Source organism: Cricetulus griseus (assembly GCF_003668045.3).
Source record: "Cricetulus griseus strain 17A/GY chromosome 1 unlocalized genomic scaffold, alternate assembly CriGri-PICRH-1.0 chr1_0, whole genome shotgun sequence".
Classification (NCBI taxonomy): Eukaryota; Metazoa; Chordata; class Mammalia; order Rodentia; family Cricetidae; genus Cricetulus; species Cricetulus griseus.
Window position 1 is genome coordinate 60,775,297 of NW_023276806.1, and position 13,688 is coordinate 60,788,984.

General features: G+C 44.5%; 1 long non-coding RNA gene across 2 annotated transcripts in view; it reads right to left on the bottom strand.

Moving 5' to 3' along the window:
- LOC107978995 overlaps positions 1-3,897 on the bottom strand; it is a 17,105-nt gene extending 13,208 nt beyond the window's left edge. The window contains exon 1 of one of the 2 annotated variants that reach the window (XR_003480744.2): positions 3,838-3,897. This is a non-coding gene — a long non-coding RNA (uncharacterized LOC107978995). The remainder of the gene's footprint in view (positions 1-3,837) is intronic. The other variant, XR_003480745.2, reaches the window with a different exon arrangement.
- Positions 3,898-13,688: the final 9,791 nt, after the last annotated feature.

The window sequence follows — 13,688 nt, forward strand, 5'->3', positions numbered from 1 at the left end:
CAAATGGGCAGGCAGTGTTCTTAATCTCTCCAGCCTAACACTTTAATTTTGTTTTGTTTTGTTTTTCGAGACAGGGTTTCTCTGTGTAGCTTTGGAGCCTATCCTGGCACTTGCTCTGGAGACCAGGCTGGCCTCAAACTCACAGAGATCCACCTGCCTCTGCCTCCCGAGTGCTGGGATTAAAGGCGTGCGCCACCAACGCCCAGCCTAACACTTTTAATTTTAATAGTTCATTAAAGTAATCTAAGCCTCAATTATCCACTAGACTTGGAAATTAGTTTCATGTCTACTAGGTAGAAATAGAGGATGGGTTCCATGATCCTAAGCACACAGATCTTTGTTTCAAGATGAGATCTATGCTTAAATTTGAATAAAATTCATTTTTATAATTAAAAAAACATTGTGGCTCAAAAAAATGGTAATAGCTGGGTGGTGGTTGCACACGCCTTTAATCCAAGTACTCAGGAGGCAGGGACAGGCAGATCTCTGTGAGTTTGAGGCCAGCCTGGTCTACACAGCAAGTTCCAGGACAGTCTCCAAGGCTACACAGAGAAACCCTGTCTCAAAAAAAAAGTATTCATGAAATGCAATAAAGCAAAGAACAATAAAATGGACACATAATAATAATAATAATAATAATAATAATAATAATAATAATAATAATAAACGGCCTTGGTAGAGCACACCTTTAATCCCAGCACTCAGGAGACAGAGGCAGGTGGATCTCTGTGAGTTCGAGGCCAGCCTGGTCTACAGAGCGAGTGCCAGGATAGGCTCCAAAGCTACACAGAGAAATCCTGTCTTGAAAACCAAATAAATAAATAAACAAATAAAATAACAATAATAATACAATAAAGTGGGGGGGGTGCATGTCTTTAATCCCAGCACTCAGGAAGCAGAGGCAGGCGGATCTCTGAGTTCAAGGCCAGCCTGGTCTACAGAGTGAGTTCTAGGACATTCAAAGCTGTTACACAAAGAAACCCTGTCTTGAAAACCAAAACAAATAAATAATAATATAAAAATAAAGAGGTCAGGGAGTGGTGGCCCATACCTTTAGTCCCAACATTTGGAGGCAGAAACTGGTGTATCTTAGTGAGTGTGAGGCCAGCCTGGTCTACAAGGTGGGTTTGAGGCAAGACAAGGTACTCAAAACAAAACAAAAATGAAGAAAGGAAAGAAAGAAAAAAAGGGAGAGGAGAGGAGAGGAGAGGAGAGGAGAGGAGAAGAGAAGAGAAGAGAAGAGAAGAGAAGAGAAGAGAAGAGAAGAGAAGAGAAGAGAAGAGGAAAGAGACCCAAGGGTTGGTGGTGTGGCTCGTGGCATCACATCTGCCTGAAGCTGGTGTTTACTGCCCGAGCCCAGCACAGACACCAGGCAACCGCCCTGCCTCCCTTACAAGGAGACATTGTAGTAGGTTCCTGAGCCTGATCCAATTAAGCCACTTCCAAAATTCCCAAGCACCTAATCTCAGTAACATTTTGCTGTTTCCATTTACTTAGAGTTATGCTGATTAGCTACATAGAAATATTTCAAAATATATCACAAACCTACTGAAGGTTTTACATTCATGTATTTGTTACTTTTAAGTTTATTTTACTTAGAGACAGTTTAACTATTTAAGATTGGCTGGCCTTGAACTTGTGATCCTCTAGCCTAAAGGGCATATGAGCTGGAATTTTAAGTATGGACCATGCCTGGCTCTCTGTTTTTTGTTTTTAAGGCAAGGTTTCGCCATATAACCTTGGCTGTCCTGGAACTCACTCTGTAGATCAGGCTGTTGTCAACCTCAGAGATCCACCTACCTCTGCCTCCCAAATGCTGAGATTAAAGGTTTACACCAACTTCTGTTTCATAATTGTTTTTTTAAAAGTCCTGTTTAATCCGAATTTCTTTTTTAAAAAATAATTTAACTTTATTTTATGTGCATTGGTATGATGGTGTCAGATCCCCTGGAACTATAGATACAGACAGTTACAAGCTGCCATGTGGGTGCTGGGAATTGAACCCAGGTCCTCTGGAAGAGCAGCCAGTGCTCTTAACCAATGAGCCATCTCTCCAGCCCCTTAACCAGAATTTCTAATCTTTATGGTTTTTGTAAAAAAATTTTTTTCTGTGGGAATTTACAAATATTCATAAAATTTTAAAGTGCTTTTAACTTGAAGTTCACAGCATCTCTTGATTTTTTTTTCTTTGAGATAACTCTAATGTAAACCAGGCTAACCTCAGCTTGCTACACAGAGAGAACCAACTTCAAATCCTAACTCCCATCTCCACCCTCAGGTGTTAGGATAGCAAGCATTCACTGCCACTGTTGGCTGGTTTCTTCTTAAATGTTATGGACTAACCAGACATAGTGGTGCATGCCTTAATCTCAGGCAGAGGTAGGAGGCAGGCGGATCTCAGTGAGTTCCAGGACAGCCAGGGCTATACAGAGAAACCCTGTCTCAAAAAAAACAAACAAGAAAAGAAAGAAGGAAGGAAGGAGCCCAACTTTAGTTACTCAGGAAATAAGTCTAAATTGGATAAGGAAACCTCATGAAATTAAAAGGCTTTTGTAGAGCAAAGGAAAGAGTCAGGAGACAGCCTGCAGGTGGGAAAGAGTCTTTTCCAGTTATACATCTGACAGTGGATTAATATCTAGAATACACAAAGAACTCAAGGAACTAAACAAGTGGCCAACCCACCCAAGGAATGGACTTGTGAAATGAACAGACCAGACCGGTCTCATGGAACACAAATGCCCAAGAATATGGAAAATGCTTAATCTTCCTGGCCATCAGAGAAACACAAGACAGAACCACTTTGAGATTCCATCTCGCCCTAGTCAGAATGGTAGTCATTAAGAAAACAAACAATACCAGTGTTGGCAAGGATGTGGACAGAAAGGAACCTTATACACCACTGGTGGAGCTGAAAACTAGTCCTGCCAGTGTGGACATCAGGACGGAGGAGTCTCAGAAAAGTGAGAACAGTTCTTCCTATGACACAGCTGTTATACTCATGGGTGTTTCAACACGTCAGAGATACTTGCTCACTGATGTTTATTGCAGCACTGTCCACAATAGCCAAGTGATGGAACCGACCTAGGTGTCCAACAACAGAGGACTAGATAAGGAAAACATGGAATGTGCTTGTGAGGGCCACACGTGTGCTCTAGCACACAGAGGCCAGAGGAGACATCAGCTTCTTCAGCAAACTTAACTTTTTGAGGCAGGGTGTCTCACTGATTTACCCAGGCTGCCTTGCCAAGGAGCTCTAGATGGTCCCTGTCTCCCATCTCTGCCTTTCTAAAACTGAAACTACAGGCACAAGGCACCATGCTCGTACATGTGTGTGAGAGTGTGTGTGAGTGTGTGTGTGTGTGTGTGTGTGTGTGTGTGTGTGTGTGTGAGAGAGAGAGAGAGAGAGAAGAGAGAGAGAAGAGAGAGAGAGAGCAAGTGCCTGTGTGCCTATGTGTGTTCGTGTGTGTGTGTGTGTGTGTGTGTGTGTGTTGTTGTGTGTGAGAGAGAGAGAGAGAGAGAGAGAGAGAGAGAGAGAGAGAAGAGAGAGAGAGCAAGTGCCTGTGTGCCTATGTGTGTTCGTGTGTGTGTGTGTGTGTGTGTGTGTGTGTGTGTGTGTGTGTGTGCACATGCTTGCTAGAGATATAAAGTCAAGTCTCCCAACTGAGCCATTTCCCAGCCCCCACATGGGTTTTTATTTTATTTTCCATTTTCAGAAAAGTGGATTCAATGAGAGACAATCATATCAAGTTAGTGTCTTAGTCGCTGTTCTATTACTGTGAAGAGACACCATAGCTAGGGCTGACTTCTATAAAAGAAATAAATTAATTGGGCACTTACTTACAGTTTCACAGGTCAGTCCATGCTGGGAAGTAGGCAGGCTTGGGATGGAGTAGCAGCTGATTCATAGATAGCCTGGGGGGAGGGGTGGGGGGTGGGGTGGGGTGGGGGTGGGGCTGGCATGAGCCATGAAAGAAAGAAAACTTGGGACAAAGGGGACTAATGGGAGGGGAGGGGGAGGAAGGGTACAGACAATGTGCTCAACATACAATATGTACATGTTCAAACTTTTTTAAAAGAAAGAGAAAAAACAACGAGGTTCCTGGCACAGTAGCGCATGCCTTTAATCCCAGCACTCAGGAGGCAGGGGCAGGTGGATCTCTGTGAGTTTGAGGCCAGTCTGTTCCTACAAAGAGAGTTCGAGGACAGCTAGGGCTGGACACAGAGAAACTCTGTCTCAAGAAACAAACAAACAAAAAGAAAAACAACAACGATGAGACAACAGCGCCAAACCTATTTGGTGCTTATCTGTGACCCAGGCACTTGAGGTCCAGGCAGCAGGACCAAGGTTGAGATCACTCACGATAAAAGGAGTTCAGAGCACTGGGCATCGGACAACTTTGCTCTCAACTAATCAGAAGGCTGAGGCAGAAGGGTCACAAGTTTAACGCCTGACTGGGCCACAGAAGAAGTTCCAGGCCATACCAAGTAACTTAGCAGAACCCTGTCTCAAAAAATGAAAATGAACAAGTATCCTAGCTGCTGTGCCAAAAGCAACTTGAGGAGAAAAGGGCTTGTTTCAGTTTACAACTTAAGGTCCACAGAGAAGGAAATTGTGGGCAAGAATTCAAGTCAGGAATTGAAACAGAGATGACAGAGGAGGAACACTACCTACTCTCTTCTCAAGCTTGCTGGGTCTGCTTGTTTGTTTGCTTGTTTTTGTTTTTCCAGACAGGGTTTCTCTGTAGCTTTGGAGCCTGTCCTGGAACTCGCTCAGTAGACCAGGCTGGCCTCAAACTCACAGAGATCCTCCTGCCTCTGCCTCCCGAGTGCTGGGATTAAAGGCGTGCGCCACCAACGCCCAGATTTGGATCTCTTTCCTTACTCAGCTCAGGAACACCTGCCCATGCTGGCACTGCCCACAGTGAGATGGACCCTCCCACGTTAGTCACTAATCAAGAAAATATGCTACAGATTTGTCTACAGGCCAATCTGATGGAGGCATTTTCCCAGTTGAGGTTCCCTCTTCCCAGAAAAGCCTGACTTGTGTCAAGTTGAAAATAACCAAAACAACAACAAAACCAATCACAAACAACAGCAACAGAAAATACTAGCAAATACAGCTGGGGATGTAACTTAATGGTAGAGCGTTTGATTCACACATTTACCCTTTGGTGTGAATCCCAGGACACACACACACACACACACACACACACACACACCACATTCCCATATATTGGGAATCTATTCCATCCTGAGTTCAGAGAGCTCAAGTCACTCCTATTGTCTTTAAGATATTAGCTTCTTGACTGCAGAATGCCCTAGCCTCGGTAGTGAATGGCTTCCATCTAAATAACAATAGACCTAGGCCCAGGTGAGTTTACACTCTTCCCTGGAGGCTAGGTGATACCTGCACATATCACTTGCCTGAATGCCAAGTGATATGTGCAGGATTAAGAGAAGTAATTGCTATTTGCCCTTCATATATGATAAGAGAAGTCTTCTGCCATTATCCCCACCTATGGTTGGTTGCTTAAGATGATACATGAATAAACTAGGCATTCAGTAAGGACCCTCCTGACACTATCCTATGTCTCCATCTTTCATTTAATGTCTATAGGTAGCCTTCCGTCATCCACACTCCCCGACTCAGGAACAGACCCGGGGCTGTTCCAGGACCTCTAAATGGCTTATGGAGTTTTTCAAAAACTCCTGTGGAAACTCACAATGGTCTATAACTAGTCCAAAAGGATATGATGCCCTCTTCTGACCTCCAGGTACTGCACACACATGGCACACAGACATACATGCAGGCAATATACCTATTGACCTAAAGTAAAAATGAATCTAAAATAAATAACTCCTGTATGACCTGAAGAGGCCGTCACACTCGCTCTCTGTGGGCATGCCTTCAGATGAACTTGGACGTAGTTCACCATCCCCTGAAATTCCTTGGGTGGAAAATGAGATTCCGTGGCCCACAGCTACATGCCTACTATAGCTACTGAGCTTCTGACCTGAGGGAAAGGCTTGGAATATGGATCGAGTTAAGAAAGACTTAGACAGCCGGGTGGTGGTGTCTCACACCTTTAGTCCCAGCACTTGGGAGGCAGAGGCAGACCGATCTCTGTGAATTTGAAGCCAGCCTGGTCTACAGAGCTAGTTCCAGGGCAGGCCCCAAAGCTACAGAGAAACCCTGTCTAGAAACACACACTCACAGGTCTTGAACTCAAAAGGATGACCTTCAACACCTGGTTCTCAGATTCTTCAGCCTCCACCTCCAGGGTACTGAGATTACGTCACCATGCCCGGGTTGTGCCGGAGATTGAACTCAGGTGTCCGGCCTACTAGGCATGATTTTTTTTTTCCCTTTTGGTCTAGAATTCCCATAGATCTGCCTGCTTTTGCCCCTGAGTGTTGGAACTAAAGATAGATGCCACTGTGTCCAGTTTTGTTTTGTTTTGTTTTGTTTTTGTTTTAATGTGCATTGATGTTTGTCATGGGTGTCAGTTCCCCTAAATTGAGTTACAGGCAATTGTGAGCTTCCATGTGGGTGCTGGGAATTGAACTCGGGTCCTCTGGAAGAGCAGCCAGTGCTCTTAACCACTGACCCATGCCTCCAGTCCCCCACATCCAGGTTTAGTGAAAAAAAAAAATGGTTTTGACCAGGAGTGGTAGAGAATGCCTTTGATCTTAGCACTGTGGAGGCAGAGGCAGGCAGGTTTCTGTGTTGGAGGATAGCCTGATTTACATAGTGAGTTCCAGGTCAGGCAGAGCAAATAGTAAGAACCTGTCTACAAAAAAAGGGGAAAAAAGCAAGCAAACAAACAAAAAAAAACCCAATAATAAAATTTTGCTTTTGAAAAACTGGAGAAATTCACTAAATTGAGCATGGTGGTACTTGAAAGGTGAAAACAGGCTTATCTGAAATCTACGATTACCCTCTGCCCCATAGGCTATTGAGCCTAGCCCACACTACATAAGGTTTCATCAGAAAGAGAGACATGGAGACAGAGAGGAGAAAGAAAAAAAGTTCTGTGAGGCCCAAGGCAGTATCATCTTCCTTCAGGGAGACTTGTTTTGTTTTTCTCCTGAGCAGCTTCTGGCTGTGTGTATCAGTCTAAGCCTCAGACTCAAGAACCCCCTGCCTCTCACTGCCCAGGGCTGAGCTCACAGGTATGTATACTGACTGCCCAGGACAGCCAGGCCTACATTGTCTTGAAACTACAAAAAAATATTATTATTATATTATTATTATTATTATTATTATTATTATTATTATTATTCCTTTAAAAAACAAAACAAATACCCATGGTTCTTCTCAGCACTACCTTAAACTTCTGTAGTTCCCGCCCCAGTTCTCAGTCCCTTATAATCCTATTTTAGCTAAGGGCACTCCTGTCTTCTTGTTTTGGCTCCCTCTTCTCGCCCCTCTCTTCCTCCCTTGGCCTCCTTTGCCCACACTCTTTGTCTTCCTCTCTCTCCTTTTCTGTCTCTCCTCTCATGGCCAGATCCAGTCTGCTGGCCATGTGTAGTTTACTCCTCTCCCTGCTCTGGACTCTTCCAGGTGCCTCTGGCTGCTCTCTCCCTCATATCTACAGTAGACACCTTCTCCTCAACCATACCTTGGCGTGGCCATGCCCTTAGTTTATATATCTGGTGCCAAAATCCTCAGTCTAAACAGGGGGTGTACATGTGAATGCAAGTGCCCATGGAAGCCAGAGAGGGCGTCAGATCTCCTGCAGCTGCACTTTTGGGGGCTTGTACACCTGCACCATCCTCCAATATGGGTGCTGGAAACAAACTCAGGTTTGCAAGAGTAGAACACTGAACCCTTTCTCCAGGCCCTGAAGTCTCTGATTCTTTTAAAATTGTTTTCTATCTAGGCCCAGTGGTGCATACCTTTAACCCCAGCGTTCAGAAGACAGAAGCAGGCAGGTCTGTGAGTTCAAACTAATCTGGTCTATGCAGTGAGTTCCAGGCCACTCAGGGCTACACAGTGAAACCCTGTCAAAAACAGCCAGGCAGTGGTGGCCCACACCTTTAATGCCAGCCCTTGGGAGGCAAAGGCAGTTGGATTTCTATGAGTTCAAGGCCACCCTGGTTCAAGGTCAGTCTGGTCTACAGAGCAAGTTCCAAGACAGCCCAGGCTATACAGAAAAACCAAAATGTCTCAAAAAAAAAAAAAAAAAAAAAAAAAAAAAAACCAATTGCTGTTGGGTTTTTTTTTTCCCTTCTTTTTTTTTTTTTACTCTTTTCTCTTTGGGTGCCTGCCACCGCACCCCCAAATAAATCACACAGAGATTTATTCTTTCTTATGACTGCCCAGTCTTAGCTTGGCTTATTTCTAGCCAGCTTTTCTTAACTAAAATTAGCCTGTCTATCTTTTGCCTCTGGGCTTTTTACCTTTTCTATTTCTGTATATCTTTTCTTCCTTCCTTCCTTCCTTTCTTTCTTATTCTGTGTGTGGTTGCATGGCTGGCTCCCGTCCTCCTCCTCTTCCCCTTTTCTTGCTTCTCTTCTCTTTTTCTCCTATGTATTCTCTCTGACTGTCAGCCCCGGGTCCTTTCTCCTGCTCAGGTACTGGCTGTTCACCTCTTTATTTGACCAATCAGGTATTTTAGGCAGGCAAAGTAACACAGCTTCATAGAGTTAAACAAATGCAACACATCTTTGCATCATTAAACAATTATTCCACAGCCTGAATGAATGTAACACATCTTCAACTAATATTCCACAACAAACAGCAACAACAACGGCCCCCCCCCAAAAAAAAAAACCTCAACAATTAAGAGCATGTGTTGCTTTTGCAGAGGACCCAGGTTCAATTCTCAGCACCCACATGGTGGCTCATAACCATTTGTAACTCCAGTTCCAAGGCACACATATGGAAAACATTACATGTGGGCAAAGTATTCATGCATATAAAATCAAATAAATAATTTCTGTCTTGAGAGGTTGTTGAAAGAGGGAACACACAGGGAACAGCTGGATCCAAGTAGATTCTCTGAAGCTTACATGAATTTTTTTAACTTTACAAAAAAGAAATAAAAGTCTTAGATATGTTAGCATTACCACTGGCTGTAATCCATACTGAACTCTGAATTGTAGAAAGGGCAAGAGACCCATGCCTTTGAGTCACAGTAGAAACTTAGGGACCCAAAACTGACTCTTGGTTAAAAGCACCTGCAGGTTCATCCATTTCAGAGTCTGGTAGCAAGGCAAACTGTTTGTCTTTCTCAGCTGGAGACGCAGTAGCTCTAGGAAAGTGAGGCCAAGGCCTGATTTTCACACATGAAGTGAGGGCAGTTGTAACTTTGGGGGAGCCATTAGCATTACAGTTAGACAGTCAATAGCATCAGAGACCTGAAAAGTATAAACTATAGCTGGAGGTATAATGCACATGGTCTACATAACAAGTAAAATTACGCCGGGCGTGGGTGGCATACACCTTTATTCCCAGCACTCAGGAGACAGAGGCAGGTGGATCTCTGTGAGTTTGAGGCCAGCCTGGTCTCCAGAGCGAGTGCCAGGATAGGCTCCAAAGCTGCACAGAGAAACCCCAGTCTCGAAAAAACCAAAAAAAAAAAAAAAAAAAAAAAAAGAAACAAGTAAAATCACAGAGACTTACCCATTACCTAGACTGTGGCCCTGGGCTCCCTCGGGCCCGAGGACTTTGCTGGGGGCAGTGATTGGTCTTCAGTTGTCGTACGGGACAGCTACCACACAGAGCAGCATCAGCCTTCAGCTGCCAGACCCAGGTCTAAGATATTTTTCCTGTGAAAAACTTGGGGCATTGAACTTATGCAGAGTAGGGCAATCACCCACAAGTGTCCACAGCTTGGGCAGAGCCTTGGTTACCAGCAAGGCACGGGCACTTTTCCCCAGTGGTTAGTGGTACCACAATTCAGGTAGAGTCATCGTGCCCATCAGTCTTCTTCGGAGACCTCAGGGTTCCCATTAGGAGTTGAATATTATGGGAAACTTTATTATACATTTTAAATGCCATATTCAGCACATCTCTATAGAGTTTGTGGACCATATATCTATTAAGTAAATATGATTTAGGTTTTTAGTTTGTTTGTTTTTTTTCACCATTTCCAGTAAATTTGAGAAAGGGGGCTGGAGAGATGACTCAGTGTTCAAGAGCATTGGCTGTTCTTCCAGAGGACCTGGGTTCAATTCCCAGCACCCACATGGCAGCTCACAACTGTCTGTAACTCCAAAATCTGACACAGACATGCATGCAGGCACAAAACCAATGCACATAAAATATGTAAGTTATTATAAAACAAAAAACCAACAAATCCTGAGACAGAGTCTACAGCATAGTCTTTGCAGATTTTTGAGAGCAGAGCACTGAGAAATAATAGAGAAGGGGAGGTAGAAGCCGGGCAGTGGTGGCACATGCCTTTAGTCCCAGCACTCGGGAGGCAGAGGCAGGCAGATCTCTGTGAGTTCCAGGACAGGCTCCAAAGCTACACAGAGAAATCCTGTCTTGAAGTCTGGAAACACCAAATAAAACAGCCAAAACTCCAAATTCTAGAGTCTGCTTTCTCAGCTTCTTCTCCCCTCCACGTGCTCTAACCATTTTTCTTCTTGTCTATGCTGTTGGTGTCTCTCTGACTCCTAGAATCTTCTACACCCCGCCAGGACACCTACCTGAGCGCTTGTCTTACATCTCTTAATGCTGGCCTGCTCGGCTAAAGACACTTAACACCACCCCGCTCCTTCCCCCAGAAGCCTTAGCCGCCCTCTCCTCTCCTCTACTGCTGGCCTTGTCTACAAAAGCCACACTGATGTTCCAGGAAGCTCCTCTCACCCTTCTTGGGCCCTGGTCATGGGGGAAGTGATGGGTTTCCTCTCTGATTTGGAACATTTTTCTCTGACAAGTTTCCCATTCCACTCGGGGACACCCCGGGTGTAAATCCATGTCATAAGGACACTTTATCCACCTCAGTTCAGCTACTCTCTCTTGCCCTAGCCCCGCAGGAACTGCAGTTCCTCAGCTCCTGCTGAGTCCTCCACCACTCCCAACCCCCCTTGGAGATGCCTGCTTCCTCTCCCCAGAATCTCCCAGGACTATCGTCCTCCTGCAACTCCTCCGAGCCACTGCATACTCTCTGGGCTCCCTCTTGGAGCTTATAGAAATTCCCTATGTGGAGTTCCCCTTTTCCGACGTGCGCTCTGTCTCCTCAGACTGCAAACAGATCGGCCTCAGCACAGATCACTGGCCAAAAATTGGCGCACTTGATTTCCAAATTCTCACGATTGGAAACATCTGCCACAGTACAAATGACCCCAAATCTTTTACATCCAAATTTGCTCTGCCCTACACTCTATCTCCACTTCTTTTTTGCGGGGAAGGGGAAGGGGGTTGAGACAGGATTTCTCTGTGGCTTTAACTAGCTCTTGTAGACCAGGCTCTACCTCTCCTTCTTCTTCTTCTTCTTCTTCTTCTTCTTCTTCTTCTTCTTCTTCTTCTTCTTCTTCTTCTTCTTTTGTTTTTGTTGTTTTTGCTTTTGTTTTTCGAGACAGGGTTTCTCTGTGGCTTTGGAGCCTGTCCTGGAACTAGCTCTGCTGACCCCACTGTCCTCGAACTCACAGAGATCCACCTGCCCCTGCCTCCCGAGTGCTGGGATTAAAGTCGTGTGCCACCACCACCTAGCCTGGGGTTAAATTTGATGGGTGACAGAAGCCAGCACATACATGGTGCATAGACATACATGAAGGCAGAACACCCATAAAGTAATGAATTTTTTTTTTTTTTTTTATGAAGAAGAAGCCAGGTGGTGGTGGTATGCACCTTTAATCCCAGCACTCAGGAGGTAGAGGCAGATGGATCTCTCTTGAGTTCCAGGCCAGCCTGGTCTACAAAGTAGTTCCAGGACAGCCAGGGCTGCACAAAGAAACCTGTCTTGAAAAACCAAAAGAAAAAGAAATTACAGTTGTCAATTGATGGCCTTGGATATTTTTTTTATTTCATCTTTATTTACTTATTTTGTAAACACGTATATGTGGGGGGGGGGCGGTCTGAGGATAGCTTTTCAGAGTCTTGTTTTCTTCTACCTTGTGGGTCCTATCTCAAAAACTGGCTCTGGGTATTCTTGAGTCGGTATTTATATCCTGGAACTCTCTTCCAGTGCTATGGAAATGGCAAGAATCCTTAGGCTGTCTTGGTGTGGGAGACACATTTATCCTTAAGCTTTCTCTTCCCAGGAGGTGCTCCAAGCATTTATAGCTATCATGTCTCTCAAGAGTCCATTTTAATGTCATTTTCTCAAGGAGACATCCTTGAAGCCGGCATATCACAGCATTCTAGAGTCCTCTCTATTTTCCCTCAAGTTCTCCTCATTATAACTATAATTGTTTGTTGAGTAGCTGTCTTTGTCTCTGGTTCTAGAAGGGTAGACTGTTACAGGATTAACCTGCCTCTTTACAGAGAAATCACCTGGTCCACTTAGGGGTTAATAAAGGAAGAAGTTATTGCGTCCAGCTCTGGCTCAAAGAGGAGCTGGCTAGGAATAGAAGGCTTCACTAACTTAAACACACCATTGTTATTGAATAATCTTTTTCTGCATTATGAAGACGTGTCTTTGCCAAGGTGCATTCTGATTTGTTTAATAAAATAAAGAGCTAAATGGTCAATAGCTAGGCAGGTAGAGGTTAGTTGGGACTTTCGGACATAAAGAAAGGCGGGGGCGGGGGGGGGGCGGCAACCAGACGCAGAGGAAGCAGGAGATGTTGAAAAAAGGTACTGCCGCATGGTAGAGTGTAGATAGTAACTGTTGGGACTAAAACACCAGGCTGACCCCGCCCCGACAACGGGTGGGGCATGCACAGTGACGTGCCACGTCATCGCCACGTCACTTGTTACACAGTATGGACTTGCATAAGGACTGCGTGTGTGCGAGCTCCCCCGCCTTTTTTTTTTTTTTTTAGCTCGCATCATTCTCCTCTGCTATCTTTGTTTCACTAATTCTTCTTACCTCTCTGTCTCTGTCTCTGTCTCTGTCTCTCTCTCTCCCTCTTTCCTCTTCCCCCACCCCTACCTGTAATAAGCTCTATGGTTAATGTACTCCATGGTTCGTGTTCCATCGCGCTGGCGCCGGCCCCCATCTCGAGGCTTTATTTTTGTAATTTTTAAACTTTTACAAAATCTCAACAATAACTATGTGGGTTAATTTAATGTAAGAGTTAACTAGTAATAAGCCTAAGCTATCAGCCGTGCATTTATTTTTATTCTTTTAAATATTTATTTATTTATTTATTTATTATCTATACAACATTCTGCTTCCATGTATATCTGAACATCAGAAGAGGGCACCAGATCTCATAAGGGATGGTTGTGAGCCACCATGTGGTTGTTGGGAATTGAACTCAGGACCTCTGGAAGAGCAGTCGGTGTTCTTAACCTCTGAGCCATCTCTCCAGTCCATCGGCTGAGCATTTATAATTAATAGTAAGTCTCTGTGTGATTATTTGGGAGCTGGCTGGTGGGACAGAAATCCCCACCTACACACCATGGGCTTTTTGCATTCCAGATAAACTGTCACCCTTAAACCTCGCTCTGGTCCTGGCCCCAGGCTACAATTTGAACAATTTAAAGTCCCTGAGAGGGAGACTGCAAGTCTGGACACTGGAGCAGTGGGAGAGATTGACACAGCAAATATATTGCCAGTACTCTTTTT